Source organism: Lissotriton helveticus, chromosome 11 (genome assembly GCF_964261635.1).
Source record: "Lissotriton helveticus chromosome 11, aLisHel1.1, whole genome shotgun sequence".
Classification (NCBI taxonomy): domain Eukaryota; kingdom Metazoa; phylum Chordata; class Amphibia; order Caudata; family Salamandridae; genus Lissotriton; species Lissotriton helveticus.
The window spans coordinates 422,327,922-422,340,894 of NC_136072.1; positions in this window are offsets into that span (position 1 = coordinate 422,327,922).

The following is a 12,973-nucleotide window of genomic DNA, read 5'->3' on the forward strand; positions in this document are numbered from 1 at the left end:
CAGGGGTGATATTAGTAAGAGCTCCAGGTGAAGAAGGACGGAACTCAGGACAGAGAAGTGAGATGATGGATAGAGTGCTCCCAGAGCAGATAGAAAGAGAAAGTAAGGAGAAAGTGGAGCGTTACTGAGAGATTTATTGACTAAGGAGCATGTGAGTTCGAGAAGGGGCTTGGTACAGGGCAGAGGGTAAAGCTGGATTTGAGTTGTAGAGAAGTTATGAGGGAGCAGCAGGATAGGAGGACAGTGAGCTGTCCTCAGCGGCAAGTAAACTGAGAGAAGGGGCATCGAAAACTGACCAGCCTCTGGCAAGAATGGAAGTATGAAGTCTGCTCTGCGCTACTGCGAGCCCCAGAGACAGTGCACCATGTGACCTGACCTGATCGTGACCGTAGCTCATGCCCCTGCACTCCACTCAGCTCAGCAGCTCCAGTGACGACCAGGCATTGGGTTTTTGATTATGTATGTCTGTGAATGGGTGATAACACCTTAGGTTAGTATAGAATGGTGTAAAATGGTAATAGCCATTCAACAGGCTTGAGGGAAGATTGTGACATGTCAGACAGTGGGAGGAGGATGGCTCGACTGGCATTTTTATGGGTATGATTTTAGATCATGCACCAACTGCTCCCAGCACAACTTTAATTGGCACAGTTTACTGAAACTGGACCTGTTGAAATTCCATAGGTAACTTCTGTGAAAATGTTGGCGTGTATTTATATCTTTATATCGTGTTATTAGCATGTTCGTTGTGTATTTGAATCTACAAATCAGCCCTAAAAGCCTTTGAACAGTGTTATATGTTCCACTGTGCTGCACGTGTAATTTGGTGTTTTATTTTCACAGGCATTGCGAAAGTAAAAAATGAGAGTCATAGACGCATAGTTTGTTAAAATATAGTGGATTTCCCCCTCCCAAACAGACATTTAGTTTTATGTTGCACAGGAGAAGCCAAACTGATCCATTTCAACATTTGACTTAGTGGTGATTATTTTCTTGTTGATTTATTTACACTTACATATCTCTATCTTTAGGCCACACCAAAGCAACATGTACTGGGACTGCTCCAAGCTGTTATGGTGGGTGTTTCTTCTGCTCTCATAGATATGTAATGATAATGTTAGTAGTCTCTGAAAATGTAAGAGCTTGGGAGTGGTCCCTTTGCAATGTTCAGCTTTCCGAGCCCCTGCAGCTCAGATTTTCATGAGAATCAGAAGTGTTAGCTATGTGTGCAGCTCTTGTGGGCTGGAACAGGATTCTCTTTTCTTAGGGTGCTGCAAACTGTGGGTTCACCCTCTTTTTAGCTGTTAGCCTGTCACCTATTTTCTTGACAGGGACATTTTCACTGCTTTGCAGTTCCTCTGCTCAGATTTTGATGTGGGGCATGAGAACTACTCATGCCCTCTATGTACTAATAACTTTATCTTATACCCACAGATTTTGATGTGCGACGCTCAAGGTTTTTCAGGCTGGCTCGTAACTTTAGGATTCTAACTGTGAAACTCTCACTTTTCAGCATGTAATGCAGGACTGTGCACTAAATTCAACATTTTGCCAAGCCCATCCCCATGGACCTTTATACAACCCTTTCAATTGCAACCAAAGTGTCTATACTGGAGTCAAATTTAATTTTCCTGAGTTACATCTCATCACTTAGACAGTATTGCCTAACAAATGCAATCTGTGATAAAGTTAGGATTCACCTTGTTCACATGAAAGGAGTTTTACTTTAGCTGTTTTTGGTGCATCATACTGTGTGTGAGGTGCACCTCCAATCTTTATCTCTCCAGACTATCCTTTTTAGGTCTTGCATATATAGAAAGGAATATGGCATTATGCACTTGTTAGTGCTATGCAGAGGGGAAAGCAGCGGCACATGCAAATAATAGTGAATAGAGAGGATGGGCAAAGGCTATATGCAAGTGATAATTTACACGCAGCAGACAGAAGGGCTTCTAGTATGTTAGTGTCAAACAGCGGAGCAAGAAAGGCCTTACGTCTTATGCAGTGATTGAAGAAGGGTGTGTTCACATGTTAGTGCACACAATGGATGAGAAAATAGCCTAAAGAAATTGTTGGTGCACACAGAGGAAAAGGAAGCGCTCATGTGCCTAGTACTACCATATAGAGGAAGTAAAAGGGGTGACACACAAATAACTGCACACTTAAATCCAAATTATGAGATATCCACTGTCTATTGCAATAATTATATCACATCTGATAAAACCTGAGTTGTTTGATATTTATCTGGTGCCATCATGAGCTTTTGGGAATCAAAATGAAGATTTTGGTACATACTGCAACAAAAACCTCATCTTCCATTACATACTGGGCTTTTTTCTCCCAATACATACTGCCATATTGGGCCTGCTGATATTTATCACAGATCTCATAATTGTGATATGTGTGGTTAAAGGAGTTACCACAAAGGACTGCTTGTAATGAGGGCCCTAGGAGAAAGAAGTGAGGAAGTGAAGTGCCACATACAGGCAAACGCTATGTAACACAATCCATCTCTTGGTACAGTTTGTAAAGATGCATGTCTGTGGAAGAATCACAAGGAACAGGGGACTTTTGAGACACTCATAAAATACAAAAGGCTTTTAGAGCAGGAGTCTATTTGGAAGGGGCTAGTAAATACGCACATGTGCATAGGCTAGCTAAGCTCCTCCAAGCCATGGTTAATCATTGGAAGGCACTGCAACACTGGATTGCAAGACAAAATATCAACCACAAATATATTGTGCTTCAAAAATATCATACTGTGATATATTTGGATATGCGGGTGGGGGTTTGTAATATATAACACAGTGTATTTAGTTTGAGATAGGTTTTTCTTTTTATTGTTGATATCTTTCCAGTACAACTTCTTTTGCTTTTTATATAAAGGCTCTTCTATTGTCTCCTTTTGTATTTCAGGGTCTTCAACGTTAGCCCCTTGATTGGAGTCCTCCTGGCCAGTGTTCTCCCTCAGCGAAAGGAAAGGCTCAGATATGTGCTTCTATCTTTATTTTCTTATTAGCTTATAGGGAAGGGATTGGGGATTCACCAGTCCAATACAAAAAGAAAGAACCTGGTGAAAGTGATAATGTGCTAAAAGGAAGTGAGGAAGAAGGTAAGTGCTCAAATGAAAGGGGAAAACTCGGGAGGAATGACCACACAGCAAGAGCATTCAGAAGGAGAAAGGACCATGAAAGGAAGTGAACGTCCTTTTCCATTTTTTCTCTTTTGCCACTCACTCTAGCACTCCTCTCCCTTGCTTTAAACCTCCCTCAAGATTTCCTTCTTTCTCCTGCCTACAATGTTTGGTATTCGTCCATGCACCTGAAGTATCCACGAACCTCCGGGGCCATGGCGGGACGTGTCCACTTTGTCAGGGATCAGTGGGGCAGCCTCTTCTGGTTCGCCTCGCTGCGCGCTGTAACGCTCCTTCACCTCTATGCTCTCCTTCTTTGAAACGGGAACCGCCTCCTCTTCTGGATCCTCTCTTACTCCTTGCGCGTCCCAGTCGGCGTCTTCCGTCTGTTTCCTATCTCCTCCAACCTGTGGCTCCTCCTCTCTTGTACCATGTGATTACCCATGTGGGACAAAGCAGCGCTGCCCTTAAAGGGACCAGACCTGATCCACCCGTCTTCTAGCGTGCATGAAGGGACTCCCGTCATCAGATTCCATGCAGGCTGTTAATATAGATGGGAGAAATATGAGACGGAATGGGGTTGTGATAGACCGTCTCAGGCTTATCATCATCTCTGTTAGGAGCTTCTTGGCACATAGCCAGAATATCAACTAACAACACGGAGACGCTGCGTTGTTGTGGAAGGAGCCGGAGCAGGGACAACAAGCTCCAGAGGGCTGCGGGGGCTGTGAGAGACGATCGCCCCTCCCCTTGACACCGGGGGAACTTGGAAATACCTCTTGCGCCACCCGCTCCGCGGGAGACGCTGCGTTGTTGTGGAAGGAGCCGGAGCAGGGACAACAAGCTCCAGTGGGCTGCGGGGGCTGTGAGAGATGATCGCCCCTCCCCTTGACACCGGGGGAACTTGGAAATACCTCTTGCGCCTCCCGCTTCGCGGGAGACGCTGCGTTGTTGTGGAAGGAGCCGGAGCAGGGACAACAAGCTCCAGAGGGCTGCGGGGGCAGTGAGAGACGATCGCCCCTCCCCTTGACACCGGGGGAACTTGGAAATACCTCTTGCGCCTCCCGCTTCGTGGGAGACGCTGCGTTGTTGTGGAAGGAGCCGGAGCAGGGACAACAAGCTCCAGAGGGCTGCGGGGGCTGTGAGAGACGATCGCCCCTCCCCTTGACACCGGGGTAACTTGGAAATACCTCTTGCGCCTCCCGCTTCGCGGGAGACGCTGCGTTGTTGTGGAAGGAGCCAAAGCAGGGACAACAAGCTCCAGAGGGCTACGGGGCCTGTGAGAGACGATCACCCCTCCCCTTGACACCGGGGGAACTTGGAAATACCTCTTGCGCCTCCCGCAAGATTAACCAAATAGACCTACCACCGGAGGCCGCACCATTTGTGTGCATCCTCTCAGGCGTGCCTGAACTTACTAACGGCAAAATCGAAGGACAATCGGAATTGGTAAATAAGGTATCTTTCTGGCTAACCAAAAATAGACACCTTCCACCTAACATCGATGGAAAAATCTTAAATGTCAGAAGGGTGGGGTGGTTAGGATCCCTCCCGAAGGAGATAGCTGGAGACCTGGTTATAATAAACTTTAGGTGTACCCATGTCGTCCCTTATCTGCAAAGTTGGCAGCGACAAGTGGGAGACGGCCCTATAGTAACTTGGGAACTGTGCGACTTTTACCCTAGAACCACATACCTGCCACCTGTAAGATCAAATGTAGAAAAGAACCACTGTATGGGTAGCAGAGGTCCTGTATTTAGTAGCTACAATATACCCATTCACCACCGATTTGCTTTATTCTCTGGTATAGATTTTGTGCACTGACTTGTTAAACCGATTTCTGAATGGTTTGTTAATAATGATAATGACAACCACCCACCCTAAGCCCGGGGATGGTCCATACTAAAGTAAGCATCTATGCACTTTGCTCTTTTGCACATTCTGAAGCCTATTTGTTTTTAATCTTGTCACTACAAAACGTCCAAGTCAAACAATACTATATGTAATGCTGCTGTGAGTCTCTTGTTTACATCAGGAGAACTGAAGTGGAGGCATTTTTTAGTACTGAAAAGCTGCTAGGAGTAGATTGTTTATACTAAGAGAATTGAGGAGGGCTTCTCCTTTATATTTAATGAGTTATGTACGATGTCTCAATGTAAATATTTTTATTGGTGTTGTTTCTTTTATTTACTGTATTTAATGTATTTTGACCTTGTACTGTGCTTTTATGGTTGCTTTGTCTCAACCGAATAAAGCTTGTTGAATTACGAATTACGAACTAACAACAGGGTGACTCAATCTGTCTGTGTTTAACTTGTCACATTTGCAGTTGCTTCAAAGTAAGAGGTCAAATGTCTAACTATGTCTTCTGACAAATTGCTGCAGGATTGGTGTTTACTTTTCTTTCTCTGACTGCACAGTGAGAGGAGTTTTTAAAGTGCCTGCATTTCTGTGGCTGGGGTGTGGCAACCCATACATAGTAGTGATGGAGGCTAGATACAGGTCCATTCTTCACATTTCAATTGTAAGTGTAAATATAATTTCACTTATTTCGTGCTTACTACCCCTGACCAGGCTTCAAATCATTTTTTCAATGAGTAGCGCGCTACTCCACAACCCAAAAAGCATTAGTGGTGAATTAGTATAGTGAAATGTGAAAGTAATTTGAGTAGTGGACATGTTAGTCACTTATTTGGATTCAGAAGGATAGCGAATTGATAGAAGAGGGAAAAAAGGTTTATATTTATATAACACTGGTTACCCCATATGGGGTGTTGAAGTGCTTTTTTGGCGAGTAGCACGCTACTCCAGAAACCATAAAGGATTAGTGGATAATTAGTATAGTGAAATATGAAAGTAATTTAAGTGGTGGATATTAGTCAGGTATTTTGATTGAGTAGAATAGTGGAGAAATAGTAGAGGGAAAAAGGTTTGCATTTATACAGTCCTTGCTACCCTTGATGGAGTTTTGAAGCATTTTTCTTGACAAGTAAAGGTTGGAATTGTGTTGAGGGAGCCTAGAGGCATTTCAGAGTTTTTGGAGTGCTGGTACCGTGTTGATCTTGGGCCATCTGTGAAAGGGGTTGGCGTTGTTAGCCATATTGGCAGGTAAAGACAGTGTCAAGGTAAGTCATGCACCACACTAATTAACCAGCTAATTTCTCCAACTCTCAACTCCCTATAGTGGCCCAAACAGCCTTACTGCTCTCTCTGTGTCTTTTACTCACTATTATCTTTTTCAGTTTTCCACACTAGTCAGTTTTTGGCCCAACTCCTTATTATGTGTTTCTGAACCTTGGTATTTGACTTGCACACACCCCTGCATAAACAGAAGCAGATCTGGCAGTCATGCTCTCTCCTTCCTCCTAAAGCCAGGAATGATCTGCCCCTGTGCATCAGAGCCACTGCCTCAGTTCTTGAATTTCACTAGAAAGTGAAGACCTGACTATTGATCTAGCACCTACTCTGGCCTAAATATTTCCTGCTTCAGCACCAGGATACCCTTCTGGGATATCATGGATATCTGAAATTGGGGATAGGCCTCTTGCTACATGGCTTGTTTGGTGAACCTGAAGCAAGCATTGGTCTCTTGGTATCCTGTTGTCAGGGGTATGGTCAGATGCGTTGTTAGTCTAGCAGGCAGGGTCCTACTCTGTGACTATCTTTTGATCTCAGCTTGGATAAACAATGAGCTTAGCCTTCATGACCTTGCGGACAGTGCAGAGTAAATACAACTGCTCTACTCTGCATAATAAATAGCAGTCCAACTTATCAGAAAAGGATACAGTGAAGCATACGGTGTTAACTGACAAATTGGGTGGATATAAACCAGTGGAAAGTCAGTCATGTTTGATGTGGGGGTGAGAGAGGGTGACCAATGTCTTTTTAGAACTGATTTGGTTGACCTTGGTTTAGCACTACATGGTTTCACTAATACCAACCATGTTCTGCATGAGAGTTTCTGATGGGATGCTCTGCTTCTAAAAATGCTACTTACAATCCAACTCTGCATAGTAAGAGGGTGAGTATAAAATAAATGGATGTGGGCGATTTGGGGATGCGTGACTAGTAGTACTTAATCATTAAATTATGTTTCTTCTTCACATGCTGGAAACCGTACTCATGAGAACACTTGGATGGTGTCTGTGATGAAGGTGAAGAAGATGAATAATCACGTCACGCTGGAAAGACTGTTGGATGTTGCCAAAGAAGCATCATTCAGGTAAGTCGGTGACTAGAAGGTATACCAAATCTGTGGACCTCCTGGGAAGCATCTTGGTATACGCTCTAGGAATCCGGATCTAGTTTTTACTCTTTCAACAAGAGGAGCACAGGGTCAGGTTATAGACATACTCCTTTTTCCCTCCTAAGTGGACCAGGAACTTCAACAATAGTCAAATACATGTTTAGCTTAGGGACAGCTTGTTGGTTCAAGGCAACCTGCCTCTCGTTTTTGTATCTCCTCGCTCTGCCATGAATGTGTAATACAGGGACAGGTTGTAGGCACACTCTCTCTCTTTTTCCCCTTCTAGGTGGACCAGAAGGGAAACATCACTTACAACGAAACTTTTACAACGCACTACCATTACAACGCGGTCATTAAACCGCAAACCATTACAACGCATTGCGCTGGGGGGCGCTCTAGGATAGGGAATACGTTTAATTTACTATCCAACACCTTCCCTAGTGTCCACGGGGACTGGAGTTGGAATAGTAAATTAAACTATTCACTATCCAGCACCCAAAAGCGCTATGCGTTGTAATGGTATGCGATGTAAAAACCACGTTGTAAAGGCAGGCGTTGTAATAGCCTGCGTTGTAACGTCATACATCCATACCCGAACTTCGACAAGCATCAACAACACATGTTTAGATTAGGGAAAGTTTGTAGGTACATGCTTTGCAGCTTGCCTTGAACTAATGCCCTCACTGGGGTGCGTTTGCTGCCAGCAGACCCACAGCACCACTTTGTACAGTAGGTTCAAGGCAACCTGCCTCTCCTTTTGTATCTCCTCTCACTGCCATGAATGTTTACTTCAGGGACAGGTTGTATGCACACTCTCTCTCTTCTTCCCCTTCTAGGTGGACCAGAACTTCGACAACGATCAACAACATATGTTTAGACTAGGGAAAGTGTGTAGGTACATGCTTTGCAGCTTGCCTTGAGCTAATGCCCTCACTGAGGTGCGTTTGCTGCCAGCAGACCCACAGCACCACTTTGTACAGTTGGTTCAAGGCAACCTGCACCATCGCAGCATCGCCCCGAGGGTCACCTTCCACATGCAACGGGTCCCAGGTGTGTACCGTCCATCCATCAGTGCTGCCACATGCCCCTCCTTCAGACTCTCGGTCGAGGCCTGCCCCTCTCACATACCTCTCCGTATATGATGTAGAGAAGTGGCACAAATTCTAAGAGATATCTCATCTCGGTGGTCTCCAGTCAGGTCGCAGTATCAGGTCACCAGGTTTCAACTACGGAGTACCGCCACACAGATCCACCTTTTATCACTGTGAGGATGACCTCTGTCACTTTCCCTTTTTCATCTTTTGGTCACAAACATGTCTGCGTCTAAATGCATATTCTGGCATCCAAGGAGTAGAATGGGCTTTATAAAAGTCACGGACACATGTTTAAGATTTCAATGTGGTGTGCAGTCAGACGTTCTGCTTATTTTAATTTGCTGGGATGGAATGACAGGCCACCTGTTGTCTCAATTGCATAGCCAGTAGTCTTCACAGGATTTCACTTCTTTTGTAATGCAGAAAGCTTGCATATATGGTGGTCAGGTAGACCAGTAAGGTACTGACAAGGAGATAGGTCTCATTCATTAGTGACATTCCAAGGTCAGTGTTTTATGAATCCTGATCATCAAGTTGCCGCACCCCTTTCATCCTTTTATGTAGATTTCGACTACAATCATGACTTGTCTCTGGACAGAAGAGGCCAAAGCTGGTTTTTCCATTTGTACCCAATGGACCATTGCCTTGTTACTTCTCCCAGCTACTTCAGCTCATCTGCTGATTGATCAGAGAGTAATCTGTCATGCTAGGTTGAGGGCTGGTCGAGATTTTCTATCAGAAGTGTCCATGTCTGTATCAAACACTGAGGCCAAAAATGTTTCCAGAAGGCCTAGGTCATCATAATATATTGTCTTGTTGACATGAATTAGGGTCTTGAAAGCCATATGGGATGTCCATCATCTAGAGACAGGGCTGTTGCTTCAGGATTTTTTTGGGTCTATGCACAGTTTTCTGTGAGAATTCTCTGAAGGTGAATATTATGTGTTCTGTGTGGATGAAGTGCCTCCATTTCCTCAATTCTGTTAGGACCAGATGCAAATCTTGGTGTCGGAGAAAACAAGCGACTATCTAAACGTAGTCCTATCATACTTGTCATGAGTCTGGAATGGATCCTGTTAGCCTGTTGGAACTCTAGGTGAGGCTCAAACGTGAAGTTTGTGCGGCTTTGTACGAAATGGGTAAGTAAGGCTGACATGTCAATACCCTCCTGGTTCATGGGCACTCAGGAAAGCATAGGTTGTCTCTATGATGTCTGTCTTTGAGCTCCACAATCTATTTTAGCATATACAAATGGCTATGATGATTTAATAGGAGAACTCACATCCTCAATTTCATCAAGCATCACAAAGAGGAGATGGACTCTGTTTTGTAAAGTTTGGAGGCCATATGGTCAAAAAGTAGGTTCAGCTAAATCCAGCTCTATCTGCACCATTTATATCCAGGACATCCATGCTGCAGCATGGGCTTCCCAGGCTCCATATGGAGCTGCAGCATCCAATTTTTCAATTTTGCTAGGCAAAGGTACAATTGGGACTGAAGCAGGGTCAAACTTCATTGTCGCACTCAAAGTGGTGGATCCATCTACACATATTCTACCGTGCAAAACCCTGTTTCTCTAGCCATGCTGTGAAAAAGAGGACTCATTCCCGTGCCCTACTTTATGCAGCCGAAAGTGCATTGCTTACTAAGAACCAAGTTCTGACGTCTTTTGTGTTCGCCTTTTCAATATTGTAAAGGGGTTCAAAAGTGCAGGCCTTCTGTGGTTGCGTTCAGGCTATGCCATGAGGCTTCACCAGACTCCATCCGGAGATGCCTCTTACTTTATGTACACATTTACAACCAAATTAAACTCTTACTGGCTTGCCATTTCACAATTTTACTAGGCAAAAAGACAGGTGAGATTGGAGCAGGGTTAAGACTTCAGTGTTGTTCACCTGTGCAACCATTTATACAATTATTTTTCCTTTCATTAAATGTGTTTTTTGTAGAAGAGCTGGAATAAGAATAAGAATCACAGATACCATGCCCCAAAAAGATTATTTACCCATGTGCTTTGTTTATTTCTATTGAAAATATATCTAATTTGGCGGATTTTGACTTCATTTGTAACTTGGGACCCATTCAAGTAAAAGGTACTCAAAAACTATTTACATATACTATACTACAGGTTTGAACTATAAAGAATAAACAAAAAAATAATATATTTTTTTATTTTTTACATTTTTATATATTTTTTAGTTTATATTTTTTATATATTTTTTATAACTGTTACTTACTCAACCTACAACTACTTCAAATAAACTGCAAACACTGAAATATTTACAATAGTAATGATAATGTAAAATATTATGATAGCTATGAAGAAAATTGTAGGGCAACAAAAAGCTAGTTCTGTTCCTCCTGAACACAAGTAGAGGGGTGACAGTGACTTAACTGTGGCTGACATTGCTCATGAACACCAAGTTTACAGGCAGGACACCAGTGGCGGGACCTTTTTCTCCCCCAGGCTGACTCCTGTCAGAGCACACAGCACAGTCTCTCTCTTTTCGCCCAGGCAACAGCGCAAAGCTGTGCTCCTCACTACAAAGAGAAAGTAGTGGTGTGTAGATATTTGTTCTTGAGAGACACCATCCTGCCGTAGACAAAGTGCCTCTACAAGACTCACTATAAAACTGTGGCGACTCTGAACATTGCATGGATCAGTATTTAATTTATACAATTTGTAAGCATTCATGATCGACACATCAATCAGATTACGCCAAACCTTGGACCAGTATCTGTGTGTTGATCTCTCTGCTGCGAATTCGTATATTTTGCGGTCGCTTACATCAACCCCACCCATTCCTTTATTGTAGTCTAGAATAACTTGAGGTTTGATGATTGACTTCCCAGACCTTGTCTGTACAGTCACATCATCTGCTAGGCTAGAGGTGGACAGCAGTAGAACAGGCTTGCGTTGGCTTTTCTTTTCTCTAAAGGCGCATGCCAATACCACTTTCTTTCTCATATACTTAGACATTTCTGCCTGTAATTTGGCCCTTGCAATCTCTGGAGGCAGCCCTTTAGAGTTTGCCCGCACTATGCCTGTTAATAGAGTTTGGTTCTCTAGTAGCTCCTCCGCTAGACTGACACTTGTGTAATAGTTGTCAGTCATTAGATGATACCCTTTACCAAGTAAATCACATGAGCGGAGAAGACTCTTCACCTTGTTGAACACAAACCCCTTTTCTGTTCCTATTGTCTTATCCTTCCCAGAATATAAATCTACATGAAGGACATAACAATTACTGCTGTCACATACCTCAAATTTCTTAATGCCAAACCTAGCATGCCTTTTATTAGGCATGTATTGAATGTAAGCCACCCTATGTTTCATGCCAATCATCGATTTGTCAATACAAATCACCTGATGTGGCACATAGTACTGCTTGAAAGCATGGTTTAATGAATCAAGTACTGGCCTAATCTTATGCCACGGGTCATAACCTTCAAATCCCCGCACCTTTGCAGTGGCATTGTCATTTATGTGAAGCATTCTTGTGACAATAAGGTAATGCCATGGCATGCAATAGCATGACTTGCCCAAATAAAGGTGTGGCCAGAGAAGGGTGTGACAAATCCCAGTAATGTTTCACGTTACGTTTCTTTATGAGGCCCATGTTAATAGATAAACCAATCCATTTTCTCAAGAGGCCTACAGTCAAGCCCCCATTCATCCATTGACGTAGCCGTGAATGGGGATGCTCACTGATCCAGTTTGCCATTTTGTCCAGCAAATCTCTTGCATACTTGTTTGTTTCATGAACTATGTGTACAAGCAGTTCCATAGTTAAAAACAATTGCAAATATGCAACTGGGGGGGAATTTTGTGGTGGAACTTTCCGGACTCCTGGATTCCTCACAAAAAACTCAATACCATAATTGTTATTATCATTGCCTGATGCAATTTCATCCCAGACAGTCTCATACAGATCTTCTTGAGATAATTCTTCTTCTTCTTCTCCTCCACTCTCACCAAAGTCCTCACCACCTACAGTCTCTTCCCCACTGCTGGACTCCTGACCCTCCCCAGAATCCACCTCAATGTCACTGTCACCCTCTGAATAAACATCTGGAGCTTCATCCAAAACTTTGAACAAAGATTCCTCCGTGTCAATCTTAAAACGTTTGGTGTTCATGCTCTTAATTTGAAAAAATGCACAGGTGAAAAAATTAGCACCCTCCCTCACAAACCTTAGTTGTGTAACTTCGGTGAGGTAAAAATGATTAACCAACACGTCCTACTCTCAATAAAATGGTGAGGACTATGGTTAATGTAAAAAAACAAACCACACAGATAAACAGTCCAAACCCTCCTTCACACTGCCAAAGTTTTACTAAAAATAATTGAAAAATGAATCCTAGCACACCCTATATATTCACAAAAAAAGAATCTGTAGCATTGAAAAAATAAAACAATTATAGATTAGTAATTCTCTCACAAGCTCCTCAAAATCCAACCACTCTCCAGCATACCCAAATCCCTGTCAGAGAAATTTC